This window comes from Crinia signifera, chromosome 12 (genome assembly GCF_055691185.1).
Source record: "Crinia signifera chromosome 12, ASM5569118v1, whole genome shotgun sequence".
In the NCBI taxonomy this organism is placed as follows: Eukaryota; Metazoa; Chordata; class Amphibia; order Anura; family Myobatrachidae; genus Crinia; species Crinia signifera.
In genome coordinates, this window is record NC_139228.1 from 12,933,432 (window position 1) to 12,961,118 (window position 27,687).

Consider the following 27,687-nt stretch of genomic DNA (forward strand, 5'->3'; position numbering starts at 1 on the left):
AACTACAAGTAATACAGGGGCAGATTTATGAAGCAGTGATAAGGGAGGAGAAGTGATAAAGTGTTTGGTACTCTGGGGCAGATGTATTAAGCCTGGCGAAGAGATAAACTGGAGATAAAGTGGAAGGAGATAATGCACCAGCCAATCAGCTGTGTTTGAAATATGTCAGTTAGGAGTTGATTGGCTGGTGCATTATCTCCTTCCACTTTATCTGAACTTTATCTCCAGTTTATCTCTTCGCCAGGCTTAATACATCTGCCCCTCTATCACCGGCCAATCAGCTCCTAACTGTCCCTTTTTAAACCCAGCCTATAACTTAACATTCAGGAGCTGATTGGCCGGTGATAAAGTACCAGGCCCTGTGGGGCAGATTTATTAAGCTCAGTGAAGTGATAAAGTGTCTGGAGTTTGTATGTCTCCAAGCCCCCATATTTATGTGGATATTTCCCATCACCATAAGGTCAGTGACACCATTAATACCCAGGGGACTAATAGGCGACTTACCCATGTACAGTATACTGGTCAAGTCCGCAAACAGCTTCTGACACTGTGGGTAGGTACTGATCGTACACTCTAAGATCATATACCCAGCCGCCGGGTTGATCACTTCCTGCTAAAAAATGAAAAGAGAAATGAAAAGAGAGGATAAAAGTTATGGGGGGAAAAACTAATAAAAGAAATAGTGTGAGGACTGGGGAACTTCACAGGAATTAGTGGTGTCAGGAGCGGGAGGAATGAAGGGCTGAAGATGTCTTTTGAAATGCGAGTACTTCCTAAGGCAGTGCGGTGCTAGATCGCAGAGTATGGATAAAAGAGAGCCATACAATAGCCTACAAGTACTGGAACAGATACTTTCCCTACTCTTTTGTGCTTTGATGAGCTGCCGGCAACAATTTAGCAGTTCTGTGTGACCACGATGGCTCCCGTCGGCCACGTTTCACCATATTGGGGGTGAGCATCTGGTGTTCTCCCTTCTAATAGTGAATGATTGATAGAAAGCAGGAATGTTGTGTCAGTGACACAATACAGCCTCTGTTCCCGGGGAGAAAACCATCGATTGCGCTCAGTATTTATCTGCCGCCCCAGCATGCCTAGCAGTCAGGCTACGATGTAACGCAGAAGTCATAGGTTCTTGTACTGTAATAACTATTGAGTGAGATTTTCTAATAAGGACTGGGGTTGGTGCAAGACTGGTTAATGATTTGGGTGGCCCAAGCCTCTTGGCAGTACTGACCCATTAATCACCTGAGGGTACATTCCCAGTTAGCAGCAGCAATGCTCAAGCCCAGTACACAGGGGGCAACAACGGCTCTGTGCTGAGCGATCTGTCGGTACTTGTGTAATATCTGGGCGCCCAATTTTTTTCATTGTATTGCATCGCATTGCATGCAATACTGTGGCATACAATTCATGCGATGCGATTTTTCATTGTAAAGACCCGATTTTTAATTGTATAGTCACCCATGGGTGATTTCATACCCCCACTATCCAACTACGCATGGGGTTGATTTTATATAGTGTGGCGAGCCCGAAGCGTGGCGAGCGCAGCCAGAATAGTGGGGGGATGAAATCACCCATGGGTGACTATACATTTAAAAATCGGGTCTTTACAATGAAAAATCGCATCGCATGCCTTAAGTAGTGTGGACGCTTCAGGTCCTGGAGCTCGACAGCGGGGTAAGAACCTGAAAAACTGCCGCAGTGTGGTCCCCTATAACCCCTGGAGATTGGAAATTTCCCTCCAGAGACAGACGGTTTCAACAATTGGTGAGCACATATTCTACTCCAGAAATGATTTGGCCATAGTGCCGTGACATTAACCTGGATACAATTTCTGTCGACATGGAGTGTTGACATCAACATCAACTCCCATTTGTTTTGAAGTACTGATAATAACACCAACCACCGGGTACTGCTGGCTGCTTATTATTATACTGGGACTCTGTATATCCATGCTTTTCCAAATCTGAGCTTACTCACATGCAATCGGAAATTCCAATCCCCATATATGTGCATATTGATAGTATTGCAATTTATGGATGTAACTACTGTTGGAATGAATAATGTATGAATTTGCATAAGTGTCCCACAGATGTCATTGTGATGATCACCTTCTATTTCTATTCAGAAATGTATAGTTTTTTATATTCTATTACTGTATTAATAAATGTATTGATTTTTATGACAATTGCGCTCCTTTTCTTATCAAGAAATACCTGTGCTTTAAAGTTGAGCGATACAGAATCAGCTTAGAAGCAGCAATATTGTTATACATTTTAATTTAATTTATTCCCCTGTGGTGCCTTTTATTGAGAGTGTCACTAACCGCGGGTTATGGCGCGCCTGATTTTGTCCTGTCTGTGATTTGCATCGTGTGTCTAAATATATCACACGTTTGCAACCTCACAGATTGGCTATTGTATTGTGCCTTAAGTAGTGGCATGCGTTGAAAAAATCGGGCGCCCAGATAATACACAAGTACCGATCTGTCCATTGCCCCCAGAGATAGATGGTGCATGCACTGTCTGGAGGTAATGGCGATGCATGGGACCACCATCGATATGGGGCATACACACAGAGGGATCCATGCTTCATTGACATCTGTAGTGGTTCTCTTGCTGATGACACAGGACGGGAACTGCACATGCCCAGTTCAGGTCCGGCCCATGCGTAATGAACAGGATATCGCCCCTTTATGACAGGTGTCTCAAGAACACTGTTACATGAATCAGGCCCCAAACGCAGGAAGACAACAGGAAAACGTCAATAGGTTGACATATTATAATCTTGCAATGTGCAAATTTCATGTCTACACCAATAATCTGTGAGTACACTATGTGGCCATGATGCATGCTGGGAAATCAGGGCTGGGGAACCGTTTGGCCATCCAGCTGTTGCTGAACTACACATCCCAGCATGCCCTGCAACAGGTTTAGCATGGCCAAATAACAAAACTGTAGCAGGGCATGCTGGGATGTGTAGTTCAACAACAACTGTTGGGTCGAAAGTTCCTTATGCCTGCTGTCAAAGAACAGTTTGCCTATAATTGTGGAGAGAGGGTTCTGTACAAAGGCCTCAACTAATGCTGTTGTCACAGGTAATTATGACTGAATTTGGGAACTAGAGTAATTGGCATTTATATTATAGACACTGCAAGTGCTTTGTTGCGTTTTTTTTGTAGTAATAGAACGGAGAGCCCGCGGTCATTCAATACAAAATGGTAGCCTCTTACCGCTCAAAGCTTTACATAGACTAAGGCGCCATCTTGCATTTGTGTCTCTATTTGGCTATTAGTGAGTTGACTGTACATTCCTCCATGTCTCTGTGTAATGTAAGGTACTTGCTACTTGAGACTGTTTCAGCCATACAGCATGGCAGCCATTTTGCTTTCAGAAGTTGCCGGTGCATTAAGAAAATCCCAAGTTGGATCAGTGGCTTCCCTCTAACATCACGGAGCTAGCATCGCCAGCTTACCCTGCTCCCAGATGAAGTCTCACCTCATCATCACAAATGTTTTTTTTCTCCTCCATCTGAGGGAAATCGACTTATTTCTCCGGACAGAAAATCATCAGCAGAAAGACACACACATTTACACACAAAAGCAGCTTAAGAAGCCAATTTCCCCCCAATAAAATTGAAACAGCTGGAAATTAATCTTACACTGCTTTTTATTCGAATAAATGCAGCCCTTTCCTACCTTGGCCTTGCCAAGGAGAAAAAAATGCATCTGAAGGCTAATCCCTGCAGAGAAATATCTTCTATTTTCAGGAGATTTTTTTTCTAGCTTTTTTCTCTCCCAACAGCCTAAGTGCTTAAATCAGGATTAATCCTCTCTCTTCCCTCACTCGGCACCCCTCCCTCGTTCTTTACCATAAAGTTGGTCGTATTTCTCTACGTTTCTCTTTTCTCTCTGCCCATTGGACGGGATAGATTGGTTGAGTCTAGAAATAGGTTACCTCACAGGCTGCAGCACCTTACCGCCATTTCTGCTTTGTCAGGTGGTTTTCTTTGTTGTCTTGCGACAAACGTGGCTTTTGGAGCAACTTGTGTTATCCTAACCACGTCGGTCAGCTGTACAAAGCGTAAGCGGGCATTTTTTGGGTAGAAACAAGATTCATGAGTAGAGTAGACCACCTATGTTTTCACACGCCGCCAGTGACTTCACATGGGACTTGAGGTGAAAAGAAGTTCCGTGCCATGGTAGATGCTTTGGTGATGGAAGGTTGAAGGGGATTCGTTCACTATGTAGGCCCGTACCTCATTCTCAAACTATGCATATAGGGCCACAAGGTGTTCCAGAACTGCTCAGAAGGGCATAGCTGGTTTCTCAGACAGCTGTAATATCTGTTCCAGAACAGTGTCTTCGCCAGGCTTGTGCCAGCACAACTGTATTCTGAGAAGAACAGGGGCCACCAGGATGTGACCAAATTTCACCATAATGGGCGTGGCCATTCCCACGTCCGTCATTTTTAACATAAAATATGTGAGGTGAATGTCCTACGGGACAGTTTGGAGGTATGTGGTACTACTGTAAAACCAGGGTCCATGACAAGACCGTAAACACAGCACATTTAGTGACATTGGGATGCTGAGTATCTCTGTTAAAAGCTTCCTGACATTTCTGTGTTACTGAAATAATAAGTTAGAAAGTTGTTGTTTGAACAAATGCTACACAGCAGGCGCCATCTTAATGAAGCCAAGCAGCAAACATGGGACTTATATCTCAGAGCTGTTCCAGTCAGTGGGTGTCCCGAGGTTCTATCTGCTCAGATCAATTGTAAACAAGTGCTGTAACCACAATTCTCATGTCAGTGTCCTGACATTACATTAATCGCAATTACTGCCTTTATAGTGAAACATCACCCACTGCAGTTCTTGCAGCCACTGGCATCAATGATACCATCGCCGGGCACACTGCCCTCTGTATAGCCTCAGTGATACCATCGCTGGGTACACTGCTCTCTGTATAGCATCAGTGATACCATCGCCGGGTACACTGCCCTCTGTATAGCCTCAGTGATGTCATCCCCGGGCAACACTGCCCTCTGTATAGCATCAGTGATGTCATCCCCGGGCACACTACTCTCTGTATAGCATCAGTGATGTCATCCCCGGGCAACACTGCTCTCTGTATAGCATCAGTGATACTATCCCCGGGCACAATGCTCTCTGTATAGCGTTAGTGATACTATCGCCGGGTACACTGCTCTCTGTATAGCGTCAGTGATACCATCGCCGGGTACACTGCTCTCTGTATAGCCTCAGTGATAACATCGCCGGGCACACTGCCCTCTGTATAGCATCAGTGATACCATTGCGGGTACACTGCCCTCTGTATAGCCTCAGTGATGTCATCCCCGGGCAACACTGCTCTCTGTATAGCATCAGTGATGTCATCCCCGGGCACACTGCTCTCTGCATAGCATCAGTGATACCATTGCCGGGTACACTGCTCTCTGTATAGCGTCAGTGATACCATCGCCGGGTACACTGCTCTCTGTATAGCGCCAGTGATACCATCGCCGGGCAACACTGCTCTCTGTATAGCCTCAGTGATACCATCCCCGGGCACACTGCTCTCTGTATAGCGTCAGTGATGTCATCCCCGGGCACAGTGCTCTCTGTATAGCATTAGTGATACTATCGCCGGGCACAATGCTCTCTGTATAGCGTCAGTGATGTCATCCCCGGGCACAGTGCTCTCTGTATAGCGTTAGTGATACTATCGCCGGGCACAATGCTCTCTGTATAGCGTCAGTGATGTCATTCCTGATTCAAGATTCAATTTATGCAGAGACTCTTTCCCAAATCCACAGCCTGTCTTCGCTTATACCCCCCCCCCCCACTCCTCCCGTCACTCTCATCCGCCCTAATGAATCCTGATCCTCCGTCGCTCCTAGGCACGGATCCACAAAGAGACTTGTTTTTTGGAGCTGTACCTTCCCGGCATTTGCATAAGCTTGTCACTTGTCAACAACCTCTGACGCTAGTCAAATGATCCCATTGCCGGACACACTGCTCTCTGTATAGCGTTAATGATACTATCGCCGGGCACACTGTTCTCTGTATAGCGTCCAATGATCCCATTGCTGGGCACACTGCCCTCTGTATAGCGTTAGGGATACTTTCGCCAGGCACACTGTTCTCTGTATAGCGTCAGTGATGTCATTCCCGGGCACACTGCTCTCTGTATAGGGTCAGTGATACCATCGCCAGGCACACTGTTCTCTGTATAGCGTCAGTGATGTCATTCCTGGGCACAATGCTCTCTGTATAGCGTTAGTGATACTATCACCGGGCACAATGCTCTCTGTATAGCGTCCAATGATCCCATTGCCGGGCACACTGCCCTCTGTATAGCGTTAGGGATACTTTCGCCAGGCACACTGTTCTCTGTATAGCGTCAGTGATGTCATTCCCGGGCACACTGCCCTCTGTATAGCGTTAGGGATACTTTCGCCAGGCACACTGTTCTCTGTATAGCGTCATTGATGTCATTCCTGGGCACACTGCTCTCTGTATAGGGTCAGTGATACCATCCCCCCTTGTAGCGCAGTCCCTTTTCATTGCATCCTGTGCGGCCTTTGTGTGTCGTCGCCACAACCTCTGCGGTGAGGGGTGGAAGGGGACCGCTCACATTACTGTGCCACCATGTCGCTGTAGCTCCAAGCAAGTTACGGACGTCCTTTATTTCCAAAGATCCCTTCCTTCAGCTGAGAAGAGGTTAACCGTCCTCTCTTCAGGGTTCTCCGTTTTGCTAAGACAGCAGACACTATCTCTGACAGAAATAAAGATTCAATTTATGCGGAGACTCTTTCCCAAGTCCACAGCCTGTCTTCGCTTATACCCCCCCCCCCCCCCGCCTCCTCCCGTCACTCTCATCCGCCCTAATGAATCCTGATCCTCCGTCGCTCCTAGGCACGGATCCACAAAGAGACTTGTTTTTTGGAGCTGTACCTTCCCGGCATTTGCATAAGCTTGTCACTTATATTTTGCTCCCAGTTGCGTTTTTCACAAAATGCTGAATTGTATATATATTGCCAGTTCATGGTATAAAATGGTAGACCGGCTGACACTCGGGTTTCTGCCTGCGACATAGTAGAGAGGGCTCTTCTGCCTCACTTCATGCGCCATACTGTGCGAACATAGGGCTACGAAGAACCCCAATAATGGACTGATCCGTGACAGATGTCTTGACTTTGTACGCGGATGCTGAGATTTGGTGGCGCCCCGATCTTCAAATTTTAACCGGGCCCGACAGAGCTCTATACAGCACTGCCTGGCTGGTACTAAAAAGTGGTTAGTAGGAACCAGATTAAATGGCCAGATCTGGTGGCTTTTATACAATCCAGAAGCAGGCCCTGCTATCCTCTTGTTGGCAAGGCATGCTGGGAATTGTATTTAATCTATAGTTAGAAGACCAAACTTTGCCTTGTTCTAGTTTCTATACTATCCACCAGAACTGCGACCGGTGTTGTACAATAGTCACAAGAACTGATTTTACATAACAGCCATTAAATCGGTGTTCAACCCCTGAGTCATTTCTCCGCAGAACCGAGGCCTGCCTTGCATGCAGACCTTCTGGTCGGGGGCAATATGGAAAAGCCTGCAGGGTGACGAATGTTCTGGGATTCCTGTGGGCCTGTCCTTATTTTTAAAGCGGCAATCATTTACAAGGTAAAACCAGGTTGGTTTTGCCTTGGGAAATGATTGCCGCTTTAAAATACAGGCAGACTGGCAGGAATTCCTGCCATATTGGACGCTGTATAGTGTACTGGCCACTTGAAAAGCTTTCCTTGTTATATAACCAGATGACGGCAGTAACACTTCCCTCGTGCTGCATGCCGGGTTTACAGTAAATCTCTGTGCTGGACAGTAATCAGAGTCTCTGCTGGTTAGGAATGTAGAGAAGGGTGGCTGCCAATATGTCGCACGTTTTAATGCTGATTTTTGTTTCCAAAAACATGGTAATAAACAGGTTTCTGTTACATTATTCATTAAAAGCAAGCGGTTAGTAGGGCGGTGATTACATTGTTAACGCTCCTGCCGTTTGCCGAGGCCACGCTATAATCTCCTTGCCAAGTTGGCAAGACACGCAAACCCTGTGCAATGTTGGACCGGGCCTGAGCCTTCTATTTTTCCGTTCGGTTAGAAATCCCCTTGGAATGCAGGTTTCAGGCTTCCAGGAGCCGGTAGATGGGATGTTCCGCTGTTTATACTTGAGCTGTGTTCTGACTTCACGAGTCCTTCTAGAAGTTATTATTAGATCCCCTTGTTTGAGAGCACCGCGACCTGGCGTGGGGGATTCAGAGCGCAACCAATCAGTTCTTTTATTGTTCGTAACGTCCTAGTTACTGTTCTTTTACAGGAAAGGGATGGATACATACAGGGGGATCTAGCCTGACGCATCGCTCTCAGTGGGGCTCATCCACTAACCGCGTTTGTCCATGGGATTATTGGGTGACGACAGCTTGATCCTGGAGCTGCCGCTTCTTCTGCAGCAGCCGGCAGGACTGGGTTCTGTAACAAGGACACAGAGACGGAGAGCCGCAGACAATTCCCAGGTCAGCAGGCAGAATGACTTCCTTCCAGAAGCTGCTTGTAGTCTCGCATTAGAGAACAACCACTCAGGGAACGGTTACACGTAAAGGCATTTTCTAAATCGGTTATGTCCGCGCCTTGTACAATTTGTTGTTACAGGAGGACTCTAATCACTTGTCAGGGAGTATTTCGCTGTTGGCGCTGTGCAGTGATCCTAGCTGGCGAGACGCATTGCACACGGCCCCATAGCGGGATGGGAAGGTAAGGGTTAGTATCGTACCCACTGTATTCCTACAAGAGATCTCAGCTTATAATGGACTATTTCAATGTGATGCTGTAGGTCTCCGCACGTGGCTTGCTGGAAGGGTCAGTGGCGTATCGGTGGTGATACGGTCAGAAACCGTAACAGTGCACCGCGTCCCCTGGGGCTGCGCCCAGCACACTATTATATTCTCCCTCCACGCCCTAGTGGATGGAAGGGGATGAAATACCGCCTGTCAGTGGAAGTCGGGTAAAAACAATTGCAAAAAGCTCATGTCGACCTTATTCTTGTTTCTAACTTCCGACCTTAGCCATGTCAATCTATTGCGTGTGTCGGCATAAGCCCTGTCGACCTTTAATTTCAACTTTCATAATGTCGCCGTAGTGACCGTGTCCCCTATCTGGGCCCTCGCCTCTCGCTCTTGTTGGCAGTCACTAGTAGACTATAGTGCAGTGCTATGTAAGCGCAGGCCTCTGTGAATATAGACACCCCACTGATATTTATTTTCTGGTTTAATTATACAAATCACTGATTTTTTTTCCCCCACAGCAATTACATTTTTTTTTTAAATGACCCTTATTAATTTAGTTCCAATCATGTATCTGCATATAATATGGCTTGTCCCTTTATATACGTTCTATCCCTTTAAAGGCTTATTAAGCAAGTATACTTGTAGTTTTGGGTAATTTACCATGTTGTACACTGCCGGGTCCTGTAACTAATCAGCGGCATTAATTAATATCCCGCTAATGTCTCCTAATTACTGACTACTGATAGTCTTTTTGTTGCATCCTCATAATACTAACATTCTCCGCTTCAGCGTTCTATTTGTAGAGTTGTTGGATTGTAACCAGCGTTTTACAGCTTTTTACGCAGGTTCATTGCTTTTAGAGGCTGGCGAGCTCGGGCTGCGCTATAAATGATTTATATGGCTGTTCCTGCTCGGCCTCTTCTGACAAGCCCCAAGACAGAAACCCATCCATGTCAGATGCTAGCTGCCTGTGTGCTTGTGCTAAGCGAGGCTCATCTGAGTGCGTCTAACTATTGCCAGCTCTCACAGGGCAACCGCGCCATGGTCCATCATGCAGTGCTACTGGGAGACTCCGCGTGGTATATGGTAATGATAGAATGAGCCCATACTGTATCATATACAGTTGTCTTCAAAATTATTCAACCCCCACTGAAATTGAATGTTTTGGCCAGTTTGACATTGATTTTGATCATTCAGTCATCTTGCTTACATTTACATGAGAGGCACTTGTAGGTCAGAGAAATATAAACTTAAGTTTATAATGAAATAACCACAAATGTCTTTTCTGTGCTCACATCATTATTAGTTTTTATTCAACCCCCAAGTGACATTCAATCTTAGTACTTAGTACAACATCCTTTTACAGTTATAACAGCTTTTAAACGTGAAGCATAGCTTGACACAAGTGTCTTGCAGCGATCTACGGGTATCTTTGCCCATTCTTCATGGGCAAAAGCCTCCAGTTCAGTCAAATTCTTAGGCTTGCGCACTGCAACTGCTTTCTTTAAGTCCCACCAGAGGTTCTCAATCGGATTTAAGTCTGGTGACTGCGATGGCCACTCCAAAATGTTCCAGCCTTTCCTCTGCAACCATGCTCTAGTGGACTTGGAGGTATGCTTGGGATCATTGTCCTGTTGAAAGGTCCAACGTCTCCCAAGCCTCAGGTGTGTGACGGACTGCATCACATTTTCATCCAATATCTCCTGGTACTGAAGAGAATTCATGGTACCTTGTACACGCTGAAGCTTCCCTGTACCTGCAGAAGCAAAACAGCCCCAAAGCATAATTGACCCTCCGCCATGCTTCACAGTAGGCAAGGTGTTCTTTTCGTCATATGCCTTGTTCTTCCTCCTCCAAACATAGCGTTGATCCATGGGCCCAAACAGTTCTAATTTTGTTTCATCAGTCCACAGAACACTATCCCACAACTTTTGTGGTTTGCCCACATGACTTTTGGCATACTACAGTCGACTCTTCTTATTCTTGGGAGACAGCAAGGGGGTGCGCCTGGGGGTGCTGGCATGGAGACCTTCATTACGCAGTGTGCGCCTTATTGTCTGAGCTGAAACTTCTATACCCACATCTGACAAATCTTTTTTCAGTTCCTCAGCAGTCACACGGGGACTTTTATCCACTCTACGCTTCAGGTAGCGCACAGCAGTCGAAGTCAGGATCTTCTTTCTTCCATGACCAGGTAGCATTTCAATAGTGCCCTTTGCCTTGAATTTGCGAATGATGCTTCCTATGGTGTCTCTTGGTGTGTTTAACTTCTTTGCAATCTTCTTATAGCCATTGCCCTTCCTGTGAAGACAAATCACCTCTTCTCTTGTCTTCCTGGACCATTCTCTTGACTTCACCATGTTTGTAACCACACCAGTAAATGTCTAGAAGGAGCTGAGTATCACAGTCATTTTAAAGCTGCCTAATTGGTGCTTATTATGCTTGATTGGTGCTCGGTGACATCCACAGGTGTTTTCAATACCTGATTGAAAACACCAGAATTAACCTCTCTTCTTTAGAGTGGTAGTCTTTAAGGGGTTGAATAATTGTGGCAATGAAGAAACCACAAAATACACATTTACTACTGTGTTATATAAACAATTGATGTCATTTTAGTTGCATTTGGTTCTTTAAAATGTCCTTGTAGGATTTCATTCTGAATACAATTCCAAATGTACACTATAGTCCCTAAACCCCTTTACAGCATTGGGGGTTGAATAATTTTGAACACAACTGTATATACACGTATACACGCCATACATACCTACTGTGTAAGTTTCCTCTCTGGGTGTACACTTTAGGGGAAAACACCTGTGATTCGCAGGTCCATGGTAGGGGGCGGAGCTAAATTACAAGAGTTGCCTTGCGCCTTCCTGCTGCTCCTGTCATTGCCAGTCAGTAACATACAAACCTAAGGTATGGTACCTAGGTAACGTGAGCAGGCGCTACCAAGGGTCCTCTGCCAATAGCAGCCACTAAAAAGTAGGATTGTCAGTCCTATCCAACCAAAGAAAAAACAAACGAAGAATCGGCACTTGGTTTGATGAAAGGAAAACACAATAATTTTTATTTTAACAAAAATTAAGTGCTAAAGAATTACATCAATAACATACACAGGGTATAAAAATACACAAATAAATAAAGATAAAAATAAAAATATATACTGTTATCACTAGAACATGGAACCTGGACCATATAATGACACTGAGCATGAGGGGGCTAAAAAAGTTGATAAACGACAATTGTAGTTATAAAAGTAACATACAATCCTGCCCACTTCACAAGGCAGCCGGCAAGCTGTAGGAGAGCCGCCTACTATCCTGGGGCTTTCGGGAGGGTAGGTACTGTCGGTATGACTTACACACACAAGTATCATGTATTACATACCTCCCAACTTCTGTGTTGGTGAAATAGGGACACTCCGCGTGAGCACCCGAAAAGGGGGCGGGGCATATGCAAATGAGGGTGCGGCTTATGCTAATTAGCCGCAAACCTCATTTTCATACGAGAATAGACGCTGTGCGCGTGCGCACAGCGTCTATTCTATCAGATTGGGGGGTCTCCCAACTGCCACCCCCCGCAGCGGGACAATGCCTGCCGCGGGTGGGACAGCGGGACAGGACCCGAAAATTGGGACTGTCCCGCTGTAATCGTGACAGTTGGGAGGTATGGTATTATACTGGCAAAACTAGTATATTAGCCTACTAGAGGTAATAGAAGAACTTTTCTGATTGCGGCAATACCTTTTCCTTTCCAACAAGAATGGGCCCATTCCATAAGGGATCCCGGCAAGAGGTGTTTAATGAATTACTTCTCCCTTGTTTTTTTGTTGTTTACTAAACAGTATATTTATTATTTACTTAGCAGAGCATTTTCTCATTTATTTCAATTGGCCAAACAATTCTGTGGGCTTTTTGCGCCATCTGAAATGCATTGTCTATTGAAGTATACTGGTACTCGGGTAACTACTTCTGAAAATGTCCATGGTGATTTATCACAGCCTCCGCTTCACATCGTAGTCATGAATTATGTCCGTGACTGTGGCCCTGATTCTGGTTGTCTTCAGAAGCTGCAAACATCACAGCTTAACGAGCGCCTGAGATGCCGCCAGGCTGAATTCTCCCCCAACCCCCCGGCTGCCAAATCCCCTCGGTACCATGCGAAGGGGTGTGTACGAGAACACACACCCCCCCCCGCCCCCGTGCACGCCTCCACTAGCAGTAGAAATCTTTCGATGTCACCGACCATCGAATGATTTCTCCTGCCGCCTTTGTAAATAAACTTATTTTTGAGCGCAACGACAAAGACCGGGTGGCTGAAGTCCTGCGACGTCAGCCGCCCTACCTCGGGAGGCATCGGCCCACCATGGGTATACAGAAGCTGGACCATGGGAGTGCCCAAGCATTTTCATGCAGATGCCCATGACCCCTGTGGTTTGGGCACAGTAATGCAATCATACAATACGACGATACCCCCGGTGGAGCTTGCAACCTAAATGTCATACTGGGGCTTGGGTTATACAGTTGGGAGCGGCCTGGCTGTGAGGGTGCAATGCCAACCACTATTGTACTCGTGGTGCCCGGTTGGGTTGGTACAATAGCTGAGATGGGTGGCAGCTGTGTGTCATTCATTTTCATATATCTGATGAGAAATGTTGCACACCGCGAGTTGAAGGCAGCGGCGGGATGTTGTGGATGTAGCTAATAGAATAGTGAAGCATGCAAGGATGAGGACACATGTAGTGATCAGAGCGGACACCTACAAAAGGGGGGGGGGGGTGGACATTGCCAATGCTACAGCACCCAACAAAATGGGCCCCAGCGGTTGCATGTCATGCCCCTGAGCGGAGGTAATAGTGACATCACTGAGCCGTGACCTCTCCGGGGATACAAAGTCATTGTATATATAAGGGGTGTCTGCCTACAGATGACTTTCAGCTACTGGTTACACAGTCCTGCCATGTAAGCTGAACCCCCTGCATTATTTTCCGAGCTTGCTTCTCTTGTGTTTCCCTGTATTGAGTCTTCCCGTCGCCCTGCCCTGCTGTACGAACGCGTCTAGCTGCTAATAAATAAATAAACCCAATGCAGAGAGCAAACAACCTCTATGAGGACCTTATATGTACAAGGAGACTGTACTCAGAGCTGTAGAGACCTGCGGGGAAGACACACAGTACAGCAGGCAGCTAGTGCCAGCACTTGACACAAAGGCTTCATGTCAGGCAGAAAGGAATGTGCGATTGGCTGTTAGATGGTAAGAGGCGAGAGCACCGACTGGATAGGTAATGAGACATTGCCCCGGAGCTCTGTACTCCCAGTCAACAGGTGACGAAGTCTCTTCATTCAGCAGCTTGTGGAGAATAAAACGACTGGAGCCGGGGAGCGAGAGATGCAATCTATCCTCCCACTCGCGCTGCTTAGAACACATCCCTGGCATGCAGTGGTTGCCTGCTGTGCTTTCTCTCACCGGCACAGCAACACACCCAGCCAGAGGAGCCGGTTACCTATGGCGGTCTACTCTCATGCACAGCCATGTATTTATTACCACCTGGGTACATATCACGCAGGCAGTGGTGCGAGCAATTTTAAGTGAATTCGGCCCTGTGAAAGGTGCAAGATCGGCTTAATTCGCACCCTCCGGCACTAATGGGATCGATAGGCTATTATCATACATAGGTAATAGGTAACTGGTGCTATCACTGCACATGACACACTAATAGAATCAATAGGCTATTATGATACATAGGTAACTGGCGCTATCACTGCACATGACAGACTGTTAGAATATTCAGTGATTGGCTTTATTTCCGCTGTTGCCCATGACCTACAGCAACACAGAGGGGCGTTGAATCGGTTCTGTGTTTGAAATTGGGTCGTCCCAGTAGTCCAAGTGGTGATGTAAGCCAGGGGTGAGGGAACTTTTTTACCATTTACCCCAAAATATATTTAGATAGCTGGAGTTAACCCCTTGATTTGAAAGGAAGGAAATCGTATCATTGTAATACACACTGTACCCCCAGAAAGTGATGGTATATCCAGCTAGTACTGTACACAGCCTGGCAGCAATTGTGGAGGGTGATGATTACTATGTATGGCTGTGTGGGGTACATGGTAATCATCATCATCCTCCTCAATGGTTGCCAGGCTGTGTGTGGTATAGCCATTGATAATGTAGCAGTTTTAGTGTCAGTATTACAAGATGATATAGTGACAATCTGTGCACATTGTTCCGCTGGACTAGAGATGGGTATACCTGGACAGGAACCTATAACCAGGCAAAGAAACTCGGCGCTGCAGCGGCAGTACAGACTGCGCGCTGCCGAGATGGCGCAGCAACTGCGCCAGGTCCTTGTACAGCCGGAAATGCATATAGAATCCATGTATAGATTCCATATGCAATGAAATGAAATTCCTGGGGGTAATGGACGGTCGCGCTGCCTAGACACATATGACATATGCATGCCCGTCAGCGGAACCGTCCATTACCCACAGGGATTTCATTTTTACGCCATTTTTAAACCTTTCCACCTTCATATCCACCTCATGGAAATACTGCATCCTACGGATACCGGCGACGGGTTTTCATCCAAAAGGAAAACAAGTGGACTCTGAAAACAAACCTGCGTGCTGCCTCTCTGCAGGGGCGCTGCTGTCCTCTGGAGACAGGCGGCTCTCCGCGGCCCTAGGTGAATTGCTTGCTGAGCGCTTTCACCTCGTGTGGAGCGGATAAAAGGCTGGTTTTGTCCTCGTAGACTGCAGCAGTAACTGGCTGCTAATCACAGCCCCTGTGTTCAGAGTGACCTTGTCAGCGCTCGCTAGCCACCAAACAATCTTGCTCTATTGTCGGCTGAGTGCGACGGACTCGGCCTTATTTGATGTCTCGCTTGCACAGAGTGGCTTCCTTTTGAGGTAAAACATGGTCTGTTTCAAATGGAAATAAAATAACAGTCACGGACGGTGACAGGAGGCTTGGATCAGAGGTTAGACTTGTGGAGAACACCACGCAGCGTCATTATGTAAATGTGTGTCCGGCCGCTTCCATACAGACGTACCTGTCACTATCTTCGGCACTTCCCTCTGTCTTATGTGAGGCGGTTATACACTCTCCATTATAGTCGCACCAGCGATTTCCATCTACTGATACTGAGCAAATGGCATGGCACTGACACCGCATAGCCCAGGCCCCACTGACGATGGCACAAGATGTACCAGTTAGATACACTCTGTTGGAGTATCTAACCTTGTGACACTTATTATCCACTAACTGCTGCTGTAGATGGGGATCACTCATAGGGTGACCAGAAACAACAAATTCATGTCCATTGACAGATAATTGTAGACAATGGGAGCTGGCTACATTCCAAGCCATACCGGAAAATGTCAAAACCGGGGTGGTCGCTATGAGCAACACCAAGGGCTAATGGGCTAAGATGCCACTTCCTTGTATGGCCTGCAGGTGGGACTCTGGGAAGGATGTATCTCACATTCTAAAGAGACAACCCCAGCAGCCAATCCTCCTCCATTTCATGGAATACACGATTCAATTTCGCCGAATAAGAGGTGGGCACTGATGTCATGTGACATGAGCCCCCGGATGCCACGCCCAACACACCCACACTGCCAGCCCCCTTTGGAATGAACGGCTCAGTGAGTTGTGTTGCCGAACTACAAGTCCCATGCAGGTAGGGCTGGCAGCACATGCACATCCTGGGAAACGGGCCGCCCCGATTCTTGTGTCGGCTTCAGCCTCTATCCGTGAGAACAGTGTCATCCCTCTCATGTTACATGCAGACAGAATCCTCCTCCTCTGCAGGCCCGGTGTCATCCCTCTCATGTTACATGCCGACAGAATCCTCCTCCTCTGCAGGCCCGGTATCATCCCTCTCATGTTACATGCTACTGCAGACAGAATCCTCCTCCTCTGCAGGCCCGGTATCATCCCTCTCATGTTACATGCTACTACAGACAGAATCCTCCTCCTCTGCAGGCCCGGTATCATCCCTCTCATGTTACATGCTACTGCAGACAGAATCCTCCTCCTCTGCAGGCCCGCTGTCATCCCTCTCATGTTACATGCTACTGCAGACAGAATCCTCCTCCTCTGCAGGCCCGGTATCATCCCTCTCATGTTACATGCTACTGCAGACAGAATCCTCCTCCTCTGCAGGCCCGGTATCATCCCTCTCATGTTACATGCTACTACAGACAGAATCCTCCTCCTCTGCAGGCCCGGTGTCATCCCTCTCATGTTACATGCAGACAGAATCCTCCTCCTCTGCGGGCCCGGTGTCATCCCTCTCATGTTACATACTACTACAGACAGAATCCTCCTCCTCTGCAGGCCCGGTATCATCCCTCTCATGTTACATGCTACTACAGACAGAATCCTCCTCCTCTGCAGGCCCGGTATCATCCCTCTCATGTTACATGCTACTGCAGACAGAATCCTCCTCCTCTGCAGGCCCGGTATCATCCCTCTCATGTTACATACTACTGCAGACAGAATCCTCCTCCTCTGCAGGCCCGGTGTCATCCCTCTCATGTTACATACTACTGCAGACAGAATCCTCCTCCTCTGCAGGCCCGGTGTCATCCCTCTCATGTTACATGTTACATGCAGACAGAACCCTCCTCCTCTGCAGGCCCGGTATCATCCCTCTCATGTTACATGCTACTGCAGACAGAATCCTCCTCCTCTGCAGGCCCGGTATCATCCCTCTCATGTTACATGCTACTGCAGACAGAATCCTCCTCCTCTGCAGGCCCGGTGTCATCCCTCTCATGTTACATACTACTGCAGACAGAATCCTCCTCCTCTGCAGGCCCGGTGTCATCCCTCTCATGTTACATACTACTGCAGACAGAATCCTCCTCCTCTGCAGGCCCGGTGTCATCCCTCTCATGTTACATGCTACTGCAGACAGAATCCTCCTCCTCTGCAGGCCCGGTATCATCCCTCTCATGTTACATGCTACTGCAGACAGAATCCTCCTCCTCTGCAGGCCCGGTGTCATCCCTCTCATGTTACATACTACTGCAGACAGAATCCTCCTCCTCTGCAGGCCCGGTGTCATCCCTCTCATGTTACATGCTACTGCAGACAGAATCCTCCTCCTCTGCAGGCCCGGTATCATCCCTCTCATGTTACATGCTACTGCAGACAGAATCCTCCTCCTCTGCAGGCCCGGTGTCATCCCTCTCATGTTACATGCTACTGCAGACAGAATCCTCCTCCTCTGCAGGCCCGGTGTCATCCCTGGCTCTCATGTTACATGCTACTGCAGACAGAATCCTCCTCCTCTGCAGGCCCGGTATCATCCCTCTCATGTTACATGCTACTGCAGACAGGATCCTCCTCCTCTGCAGGCCCGGCGTCATCCCTCTCATGTTACATGCTACTGCAGACAGAATCCTCCTCCTCTGCAGGCCCGGTGTCATCCCTCTCATGTTACATGCTACTGCAGACAGACTCCTCCTCCTCTGCAGGCCCGGTGTCATCCCTGGCTCTCATGTTACATGCTACTGCAGACAGACTCCTCCTCCTCTGCAGGCCCGGTGTCATCCCTCTCATGTTACATGCTACTGCAGACAGAATCCTCCTCCTCTGCAGGCCCGGTGTCATCCCTGGCTCTCATGTTACATGCTACTGCAGACAGAATCCGCCTCCTCTGCAGGCCCGGTATCATCCCTCTCATGTTACATGCTACTGCAGACAGAATCCTCCTCCTCTGCAGGCCCGGTGTCATCCCTCTCATGTTACATGCTACTGCAGACAGAATCCTCCTCCTCTGCAGGCCGGTGTCATCCCTGGCTCTCATGTTACATGCTACTGTAGACAGACTCCTCCTCCTCTGCAGGCCCGGTGTCATCCCTCTCATGTTACATGCTACTGCAGACAGAATCCTCCTCCTCTGCAGGCCCGGTATCATCCCTCTCATGTTACATGCTACTACAGACAGAATCCTCCTCCTCTGCAGGCCCGGTGTCATCCCTCTCATGTTACATGCAGACAGAATCCTCCTCCTCTGCGGGCCCGGTGTCATCCCTCTCATGTTACATGCTACTGCAGACAGAATCCTCCTCCTCTGCAGGCCCGGTGTCATCCCTCTCATGTTACATGCTACTGCAGACAGAATCCTCCTCCTCTGCAGGCCTGGTGTCATCCCTCTCATGTTACATGCTACTACAGACAGAATCCTCCTCCTCTGCAGGCCCGGTGTCATCCCTCTCATGTTACATGCAGACAGAATCCTCCTCCTCTGCGGGCCCGGTGTCATCCCTCTCATGTTACATGCTACTGCAGACAGAATCCTCCTCCTCTGCAGGCCCGGTGTCATCCCTCTCATGTTACATGCTACTGCAGACAGAATCCTCCTCCTCTGCAGGCCCGGTGTCATCCCTCTCATGTTACATGCTACTGCAGACAGAATCCTCCTCCTCTGCAGGCCCGGTGTCATCCCTCTCATGTTACATACTACTGCAGACAGAATCCTCCTCCTCTGCAGGCCCGGTGTCATCCCTCTCATGTTACATGTTACATGCAGACAGAATCCTCCTCCTCTGCAGGCCCGGTGTCATCCCTCTCATGTTACATGCTACTGCAGACAGAATCCTCCTCCTCTGCAGGCCCGGTGTCATCCCTCTCATGTTACATGCAGACAGAATCCTCCTCCTCTGCAGGCCCGGTGTCATCCCTCTCATGTTACATGCTACTGCAGACAGAATCCTCCTCCTCTGCAGGCCAGGTGTCATCCCTCTCATGTTACATGCTACTGCAGACAGAATCCTCCTCCTCTGCAGGCCCGGTATCATCCCTCTCATGTTACATGCTACTGCAGACAGAATCCTCCTCCTCTGCAGGCCCGGTGTCATCCCTCTCATGTTACATGTTACATGCAGACAGAATCCTCCTCCTCTGCAGGCCCGGTGTCATCCCTCTCATGTTACATGCTACTGCAGACAGAATCCTCCTCCTCTGCAGGCCCGGTGTCATCCCTCTCATGTTACATGCTACTGCAGACAGAATCCTCCTCCTCTGCAGGCCCGGTGTCATCCCTCTCATGTTACATGCTACTGCAGACAGAATCCTCCTCCTCTGCAGGCCCGGTGTCATCCCTCTCATGTTACATGTTACATGCAGACAGAATCCTCCTCCTCTGCAGGCCCGGTGTCATCCCTCTCATGTTACATGCTACTGCAGACAGAATCCTCCTCCTCCTCTGCAGGCCCGGTGTCATCCCTCTCATGTTACATGCTACTGCGGACAGAATCCTCCTCCTCTGCAGGCCCGGTGTCATCCCTCTCATGTTACATGCTACTGCAGACAGAATCCTCCTCCTCTGCAGGCCAGGTTTACACATCCTGCCTGTATAGCGTTAATAGGAGAACCCAGCAGACAGAATAGCACTACCACAGTAACCTTGCCTGACTTCCTCTCTTGTTATAATAAATGTGCTCTTTGATGCCCTGGAAAGATAAAAAAAGGCCCATTTTCTGGTGTAATTGGGACAACTTTACACCAGCCCAGCGGCACATTTTATTAAGGACGAAATGTCAGGCTCCGCGCACTGTTCTCAGCACAAGTTATGGGCTGCCCTTACTCGCTGGCTGGATGTTATTATAATTGCAATATTTTCTCTTGTTCCCCTGTCTATGGGTAACGTTGCTCCGGCGACTGAGAAGAAGAAGGAAAAAAAACACAGAAAAAAAGAGAAAAAAAGAGAAAAACATCCTTATCTCTACCTCTATCTCTTCTCTGTTCCACCGACGCATGTCACACACAACGTGGGGAGATCACTTACAGACAAATGTTGTGTTTTTCTTTGCAAAGGCTCCGTGTAGCATGAGAATATTTAAAGGGGCAGATCAGATTGATACAATCTCTTTTGTACTATATGTAGTATACGTGAGGGTTATGCCAGGTACACCCCCCCCCCCCCCCATTTCACAGGCCGTAAAGGCTCGAGCATCATAGTCAGTGCTGTGTTAATTTGAGATGCTGTAACCAACAGATGGGCCCAATGTGAAGTCCATCCCCCCCCCTCCCCCACACCCGCTATAGCCAATGCAGTTGTATAGGAGACTTTGGCGCTGTTTAGCCATGCCATGTTTCAGCTGATTTAGCCAATGCCAGCACCAGACCCCACGATAGTAGGTATAATGTGTGGGTGCATTGGGTAATATGGGCCCCCTGAATTGCATTATATAAGATACGCCCATGGCCTGCCATTTAGCCAGCCCCCAGCAGCTGGACTGTGTGCGGAGGGCACCACATTGGGGAAAGTGCAGGAATCGCTTCTTTTTGCATGAACTGTCCCAGAAGCAAAGTTTTCCACAAAACCAATGCAAATGTATTTATTTATCAGGTAAACTAATGCTGTGTACACATATAGAGTCTGTCATCCAACGTCATATAACATGTACCCACAATCTGTTACTGGATGTGCTGCCCGGCCAATGGGGCGATTCCACAGCCTACGCGGTGCTGTTAGATGCACCATATAATAGTACAGTGTATAGAGCAGGGACGTACATTGAGGTAAATGGCTGAGGAGTCCCTGGCAAATACCAGAGCCAGATTTGCACACAATATATGAGCCCAGGGGTACATGGCAGCATTATACACAAGTGCAGCAGTATACACTGCTGGAGATTCGCTTAGTTTTGATAAGAGATGTGCAGAAAAGATAGACAGGTGAGGCACTGCTGGTGAGGCACTGTAGGTGAGGCACTGTAGGTGAGGCACTGCCTCACATGCCAAAGACTTTTTTTCTCCAGAGTTATGACTATAAAAATGATTAGAATAATAAAAATCGTTTTTTTTATAGATTTATTTGTATTTTTGACATACTTTATCAATTCAAAATGTCGGCATATACGCTAGTATGACAGGAAAGGTTGTGCCTCACCCCACCGCACGCCACTGGTACAGAGTATTGTATAGTGTGTATGGTTACAGCAGGGTTGCGCTCAGATTTAGTCTGTCCATACCCTTCCAATACAGCGGAGGAGAGGGGCTTTCCTCCGCAAGCTTGCAAGGCACGTGTCTAGTGGTCTCAGGTATCTTGGGACACACTAACTAACTACAGCTGAGAATGAGGAGCGTTCGTAAGGAAACGCTGCGTTACCCTAATGCCTAACTAACAAAATGCAAACACCCCCAACTTACCCCAGCAAGGGTCGGTCGCACCGATATACTTTTTTGCACATCAGTAAACTGATGAAAGTACTACGCTTCAAACACACGTTACAAACGCAATCAGATAACAAGGTCACCTGCTACTTAGGGGCTGCCTCAGTGGTGGACACCGACCGGTTCTATGGGTGTGCGCCGCCTGCGACTTCATGCAAACACCACTACAAAGCCCTTCCCTGGTGAACATCCAGCCGCCTGTACGCGGAAGGGCTGAGATGCCTAATGTCAGCCTCTGTAGGTGTGAAACAGCCATTAGTGCGTCCTTAGACCTATAGGAGATTATTCTAGTATGTAAGTGGATGGCCATCTGTCTACGTATTCACCATCTCTGTGCATGCACCAAGCCAGCCACCTCCGGGCAACGACCAGTACTTATCCCGGGACATTTCTAATACCGCGCATCCTGCTCGCACCAGTAGTTATCAGGGATATATATACGCATTGCACACGCCTCTAAGTCAGGCCGTTAGTCAGCTGATCACAGCCAACAACATCCTAAAGCCCAAGGGTGCTCCTTACCTCTATGGGGGGGGGGGGGGGAGAATTCAACTATTGCGCCATATGGGCACGCATAGCCGCCACTGACATTACTGTATAATCACTTAAGCAGCAGATGTTTACGGCATTAAAACTAATATAGTTACAGTAATTTAATTTCACAATGTAATGTAATAAATGCTTGCAGATTGACTTAAATACATTCCTCTTAGAGAATTAAATGAATTAATTTATTTTGTAAGTGTCTTAATGCATATGAGAGCTGGTTATTCTGTAGAGACCTGTGCGAATGAATGGGTTCAGCGTCAATGACTGCACATCAATGGCCTCTAGGGAACAGCAGAGCATGGAAGTAGTATCTCTCTAATACAATTGTTACATTCTTTAAATAACATGGTGGTGGTGGGGTGGTGGGGGGGGGGGGGGGAGTCACATTTAGCACATCAGAATCCTTAAAATCACCAGGGTCAAATATGTGCCCAGCACAGTGGTGTAGTGGTCAGCGCTGTTGAGTTTGTAATGATGGCCCATATCAAAGTTGCCTACCCTCCCGGAATGGCCAGGAGGGTCCCGAAAATAGGGTCACCCTTTCAGCCCCCAGGAAAGGTGGGCAACCCTCCTGGATTCTGGGGGACCCCCGCTCCCCCCCCCCTGATTGCGGCTTCCTCCCTGCTGACCGCAGCGTTTAAATAACCTGACGATCTCTGGGGAGGGGGCGGGGCTAAGGTGGTGTAATTGCGTCATTTAGCCCCGCCCCCACAGAGATCGCCAAATCGGACCAGGTTCCTTCATGGGGGTAGGGTTTAATGATGTCATGCTTAAGCCCCGCCCCCGAACTCCTGCTGAAAGTCTCCTCTCCGGGCTTCTCCCGGAGAGGAGGTTTGAAAAGTCGGCAACCCTGGCCCATATGTGTTGTATGTCCTGGCTGTGTTTGCGTGGGGGTTCAGGTGAGCAGACAAGTGTGTACCTTTGTATGTCAGGGAAAATAGAACCTGGTTCTCTCTGCACATGTTACATCTGCCTCACCTGCAGTGCTGCATGGTTTTGCCCATTAGAGAATGATTTTGCTTGTGCGATCCATGCTGGATTCCTTCCCCTAGTGTAACTATAGCTCCGCAGACCCCCACGGTGGCTTGGAGGCGCTGGGCAAGTTTGATAGAAAGTCACTTGCAAAGTGCCCCCCCCCCCCTCACAGCAGACCGTTATTAAAGATGCTAGAGGAGGCGGCGACCTTCTCTTGCAACCTGAATAACTGTCTGCTGTAGGGCGGCGGCCATTTTGCATGTGACATTCAGGAGGAGGGCCGGGACTGCAGACAGGAGGGCCGGGAGTGGACCGGGCAGCTTAACAAAGAAAGCAGTGAGTGGACGGAGGGGGAGCGCTGAAATTTAAGTTGTAAGCTCCAGTGGTTCCGCAACTGACATATACTCTGTGTGTAACGCAAATATCGCCAGGGTTCATGATGTTCTCAGCTGCCACTGTGATACTGGTAGACAGTTGCCAGGGCTATTGTACCCCTTTGCCAGGTTTAGTCCGCATACTTGAGCGGTCTGTTATGTCAGATTGGAGACAGCAGTACGGGCAGGGCCGGGCTAGCCATCGGGCATATGCCAAGTGGGCCAGTACGGCCCATAAGCCCGGCCAAGCAGCTGTATTACGGTGCACACCACCGAGAGACTGGGACTTAGTGGGCAGCTCCAACTCCCAATTATCTGCTAGGCCATGCAGCTTTTATAGAGATGGGGCGTACTGCAAAGCCAGGACCCCCCCCCCCCCCCCCCATGACTTGTGGCACATCCCTGTGAGATGTGATCGTGACCCCTTGTCACGTGGCATGGCTGTTTTAGACCACCAGTCTATCCCTGATTATATATATTATATACAGGCACTGGCCAATGAGTAAAGGCCTCTGTCCCCCGTATACCGCAGCATCAGGAGCTGTGATTTCCCCAGAGGTCTGATAATTGGAAGCAGCGCGGTTGCACAGAGTCGGACTTCTCAGTAAAGGTCTGAGCCATCACACAAGCCTTGTTCCATTTCTAGGCATTTCCCTCTGATAATTCTGTCTTGTGCATCAGTTTAAGGTCCATTGACCATCATGATAAAAGGGCAGAAGACGAGTGTGCAGATGTGGCCAGCGTTACAGCGAGCCCTGCCTATCATATACTGTATATATGTATTATTATATTCCTCTCTATCTCTGCCAGTTGACGTAAATCTGGATAATGATTTGCTTGGAAGAGGGACAGTACTTGATAACAAGCTCGGAGCAGCCAGCGGTAAATGGCAAAGAGCTGGAGGAAACTGCTCAGCGCACTGATACTCTGGCTGGTTCCTACTGTATTCTGTAATGGGTACATCAACCAAACGTATCTCCTGATATGTTACCTTCCAAGCTTCAGGCAGCAGACAAACAACATTTGGCTATGTGGTGGTTGCGGAACTACAAGTGGCAAGATGCCCTTTAAGTCCCTATGGGGTAGATATATCAATGTATCCTGTGTCTTATCCATGGCCAAGGAACGTAAGATTGCCAAGTAATAGAAAAGGGGTTCTGGTTTTTAGATCTGCAGTGTCTAGCTAGACAGTGGGCAGTATTCAATATGGCCGGCGAGTGTGATAAAGGGCAGGGAACGATGAAAACAAGCCACCCTCGCCATTTAACCCCGGCGTCGGCCGCTCACTCTATTCTACGTTCCGGGGGAATCCTGACGGCGAGGATTCCACCAAACAGCGAGGCTCGTGGCTAATGCAGGGTTCCCGCTGCATTTAGCCACAAGCCTTGCTGATTCAGGGGCCGCATAAGCCCAATTCCCCTCGCTGCAAAAACCTACCGACGTGGAAACGGCGTGTGCAGGGGGTCAGTTAAATACTGACCGAGCGAGCAGTCAGCGCTGCTCACTGTCACAGCATGCAAAAAACATTGAATATACCCCAATCAGTAAGGCTACCCCCAAAATGTCGACATGCAATAGGTCTACAGGGTTCAAAAGGTCAACACCAAAAAGGTAGACACATGCAAAGGTAGACAGGAGTGATTTTTGGCTTAAACCGGCTTGTTCTTACTTCACCGTCCATGTCGACATGGAGGGAGAATATAACGGTGTGGACGAAGCATGGCGAGCACGTGCGTTACAGTAATTGAGGGTCTATGTCAACAGTTGTCGACATTGACACATTGCTATGGGAAACATCCCCTCTTAGTAAATGTTCCCCTAAATGTGGGAAATCCATGTATAATGTTGAGCGGCTAACAGTCGGGCACATCATTGGATTGGTTTAGTGTCAAACAGATTCATTTACTAAAGCTTCTAAAAAAGAAAAGAGGTGGTGTTGCCCGTAGCAACCAATAAGATTCCGTCCATCATTTCTCTATTGCATCCTAGAAGAATGATAGTCGGAATCTGGTTGCTATGGGCAATATCATATCATCTCATTTCATTTATATTGGGTCACATGGTTGGGAGGCGTCGCTAATGTTGTTGCCTGGTAGGAATGTTTTTGATTATGGAGGAATTAATGCCGGTGGGGCACGAGGCACCAAATGCCTCCTTGATAACATTGGTTTATAGTTACTTCATAGACCACTTTATGTTGCTGACACAGTCGGAAGAATCTGCACGGATCGAATATCCTTAAGATAGTCGCAAAATCTTTACTTCTCCACAATTTTAGGTCAAATTTAAATCCTACCTGTTCAATTCAACTGTCAGGAATATGGTCATGGTCGGAAAACACGTGGATCGGTGAATTACTCTATTTAGACTAAAATGCCTCCGTTTTTGGCAATTTTCCTGTAGATTGGAATTTCTAACAAAGACGAAGCTGCATTGGGGTAAAAAAAAAACACCTGAAAACGGACATTAATGATGTGGACGTAATTGAAAACCCCCCCAGATAAAGTCTGTTTCGCTCTACGCAGGATAATATAATGCGCTGGGTCATCTGTATTACCAGTGGGACTACCAAAGTTTCCCCAATGTCACAGAAAGTTACTCTCCCCCCCCCCCCCCGTCCTAATTTCGTGCCCATGGACATCCGCACATTCATTGCTTGCCCTATGTTTTATATTGATACGAGCAGAAGGTTTAAAAAGATAGAAAAAAAACCCTTACGTTTAAAAGCAAAGGAGACAAGGAGAGAGACGATGAAAAAACAGTGTAGCACGGAGAGATTTAGTTCCATCTGAAAGCTGTCGACATGAATAAAAGGCTTTTCTTTGAACCTTGAGTTTAATAGCGAGAGGAGAGAGAGAGAGATTGGAGCCGGGAGCCTGGGGTTTAATCAGAGCTTCATTTGATAAATACAGGGAGACAGGGACTACACGGTGTGAGTGTTGATGCCGTTCCCTGGTTTTCAGGCTATCCCCGTGTCTCAGAAACCCCGTCCTACCCTCTCGTTTAACATCTCTTTCCGTCATAACTGAATTTTTAATCATGACGACTTTTTCTCGTCTGAAATCCATTATTTGCGTGTTTTCAGCTTCTCCCTGCCAAGTAGCATGCCAGCCCGAGTCTATCTAATTTCCAAAGACAATTCCAGGTATGTTATTACTACCCCCGGAAATTATATTCCAGTGTTGGCAAGTGACTCCTGGTGCGGAGAGTGAGAAGCGCAGTTTACGTGGCCCCCTAAGTGCTGATGAGCTGGTCCTGAGCGCAGCTGGGATTTACATCTACAGACAGATAACCTCATTTGGAGTCGGCTGCATAATTTACGCATTTCACAGTGCACCAAAACGCGCTTAAGCCAAGATATTTACATATGATTGAATTGTGCCGTTATGGCACTTAGAGAACTGTACACCGTATTGCAACGACCGATTTGGAGGTCTAGAGTTCGCCACATTGGCATCACAGAGGTACAAGTACGATAGCCCCAAAATCGTGCCTTTATGTATTTATTTCCAGTTCCACAAGTGTTAAGATACGTGCAAGTCAAAACAATACAGAAAGTGCCGCGGTACACGCCTTTCACTGCGAATTTCGCACGTTTAGATTGCGGTGGCAAATTAGTGCAAATACTCTGCACAGAAGTGCGTAAAGACTTGCACCCAATTCATATTTCCTCCCAGAATCCCTCGCCACACCTGGAACCGTACTGTCCCAGACAACGTATGAGGCCGCAGCATGGATATCTAGGTGCTCGGTCCAGATCAGTG

At 47.9% G+C, this 27,687-nt stretch overlaps 1 protein-coding gene and 1 long non-coding RNA gene across 7 annotated transcripts in view; one reads left to right on the forward strand and one right to left on the reverse strand.

Annotated features, from left to right (window-relative positions):
- The window catches only part of KIRREL1 (kirre like nephrin family adhesion molecule 1), a 253,533-nt gene that overhangs the window by 180,784 nt on the left and 45,062 nt on the right, over positions 1-27,687 (forward strand). The gene's annotated exons all lie outside the window — the stretch shown is intronic.
- The window catches only part of LOC146050525 (uncharacterized), a 237,015-nt gene that overhangs the window by 86,712 nt on the left and 122,616 nt on the right, over positions 1-27,687 (reverse strand). For all 5 annotated transcript variants that reach the window (XR_014466326.1, XR_014466327.1, XR_014466325.1 and 2 more), the window contains exon 4: positions 505-613. This is a non-coding gene — a long non-coding RNA (uncharacterized LOC146050525). The remainder of the gene's footprint in view (positions 1-504; positions 614-27,687) is intronic.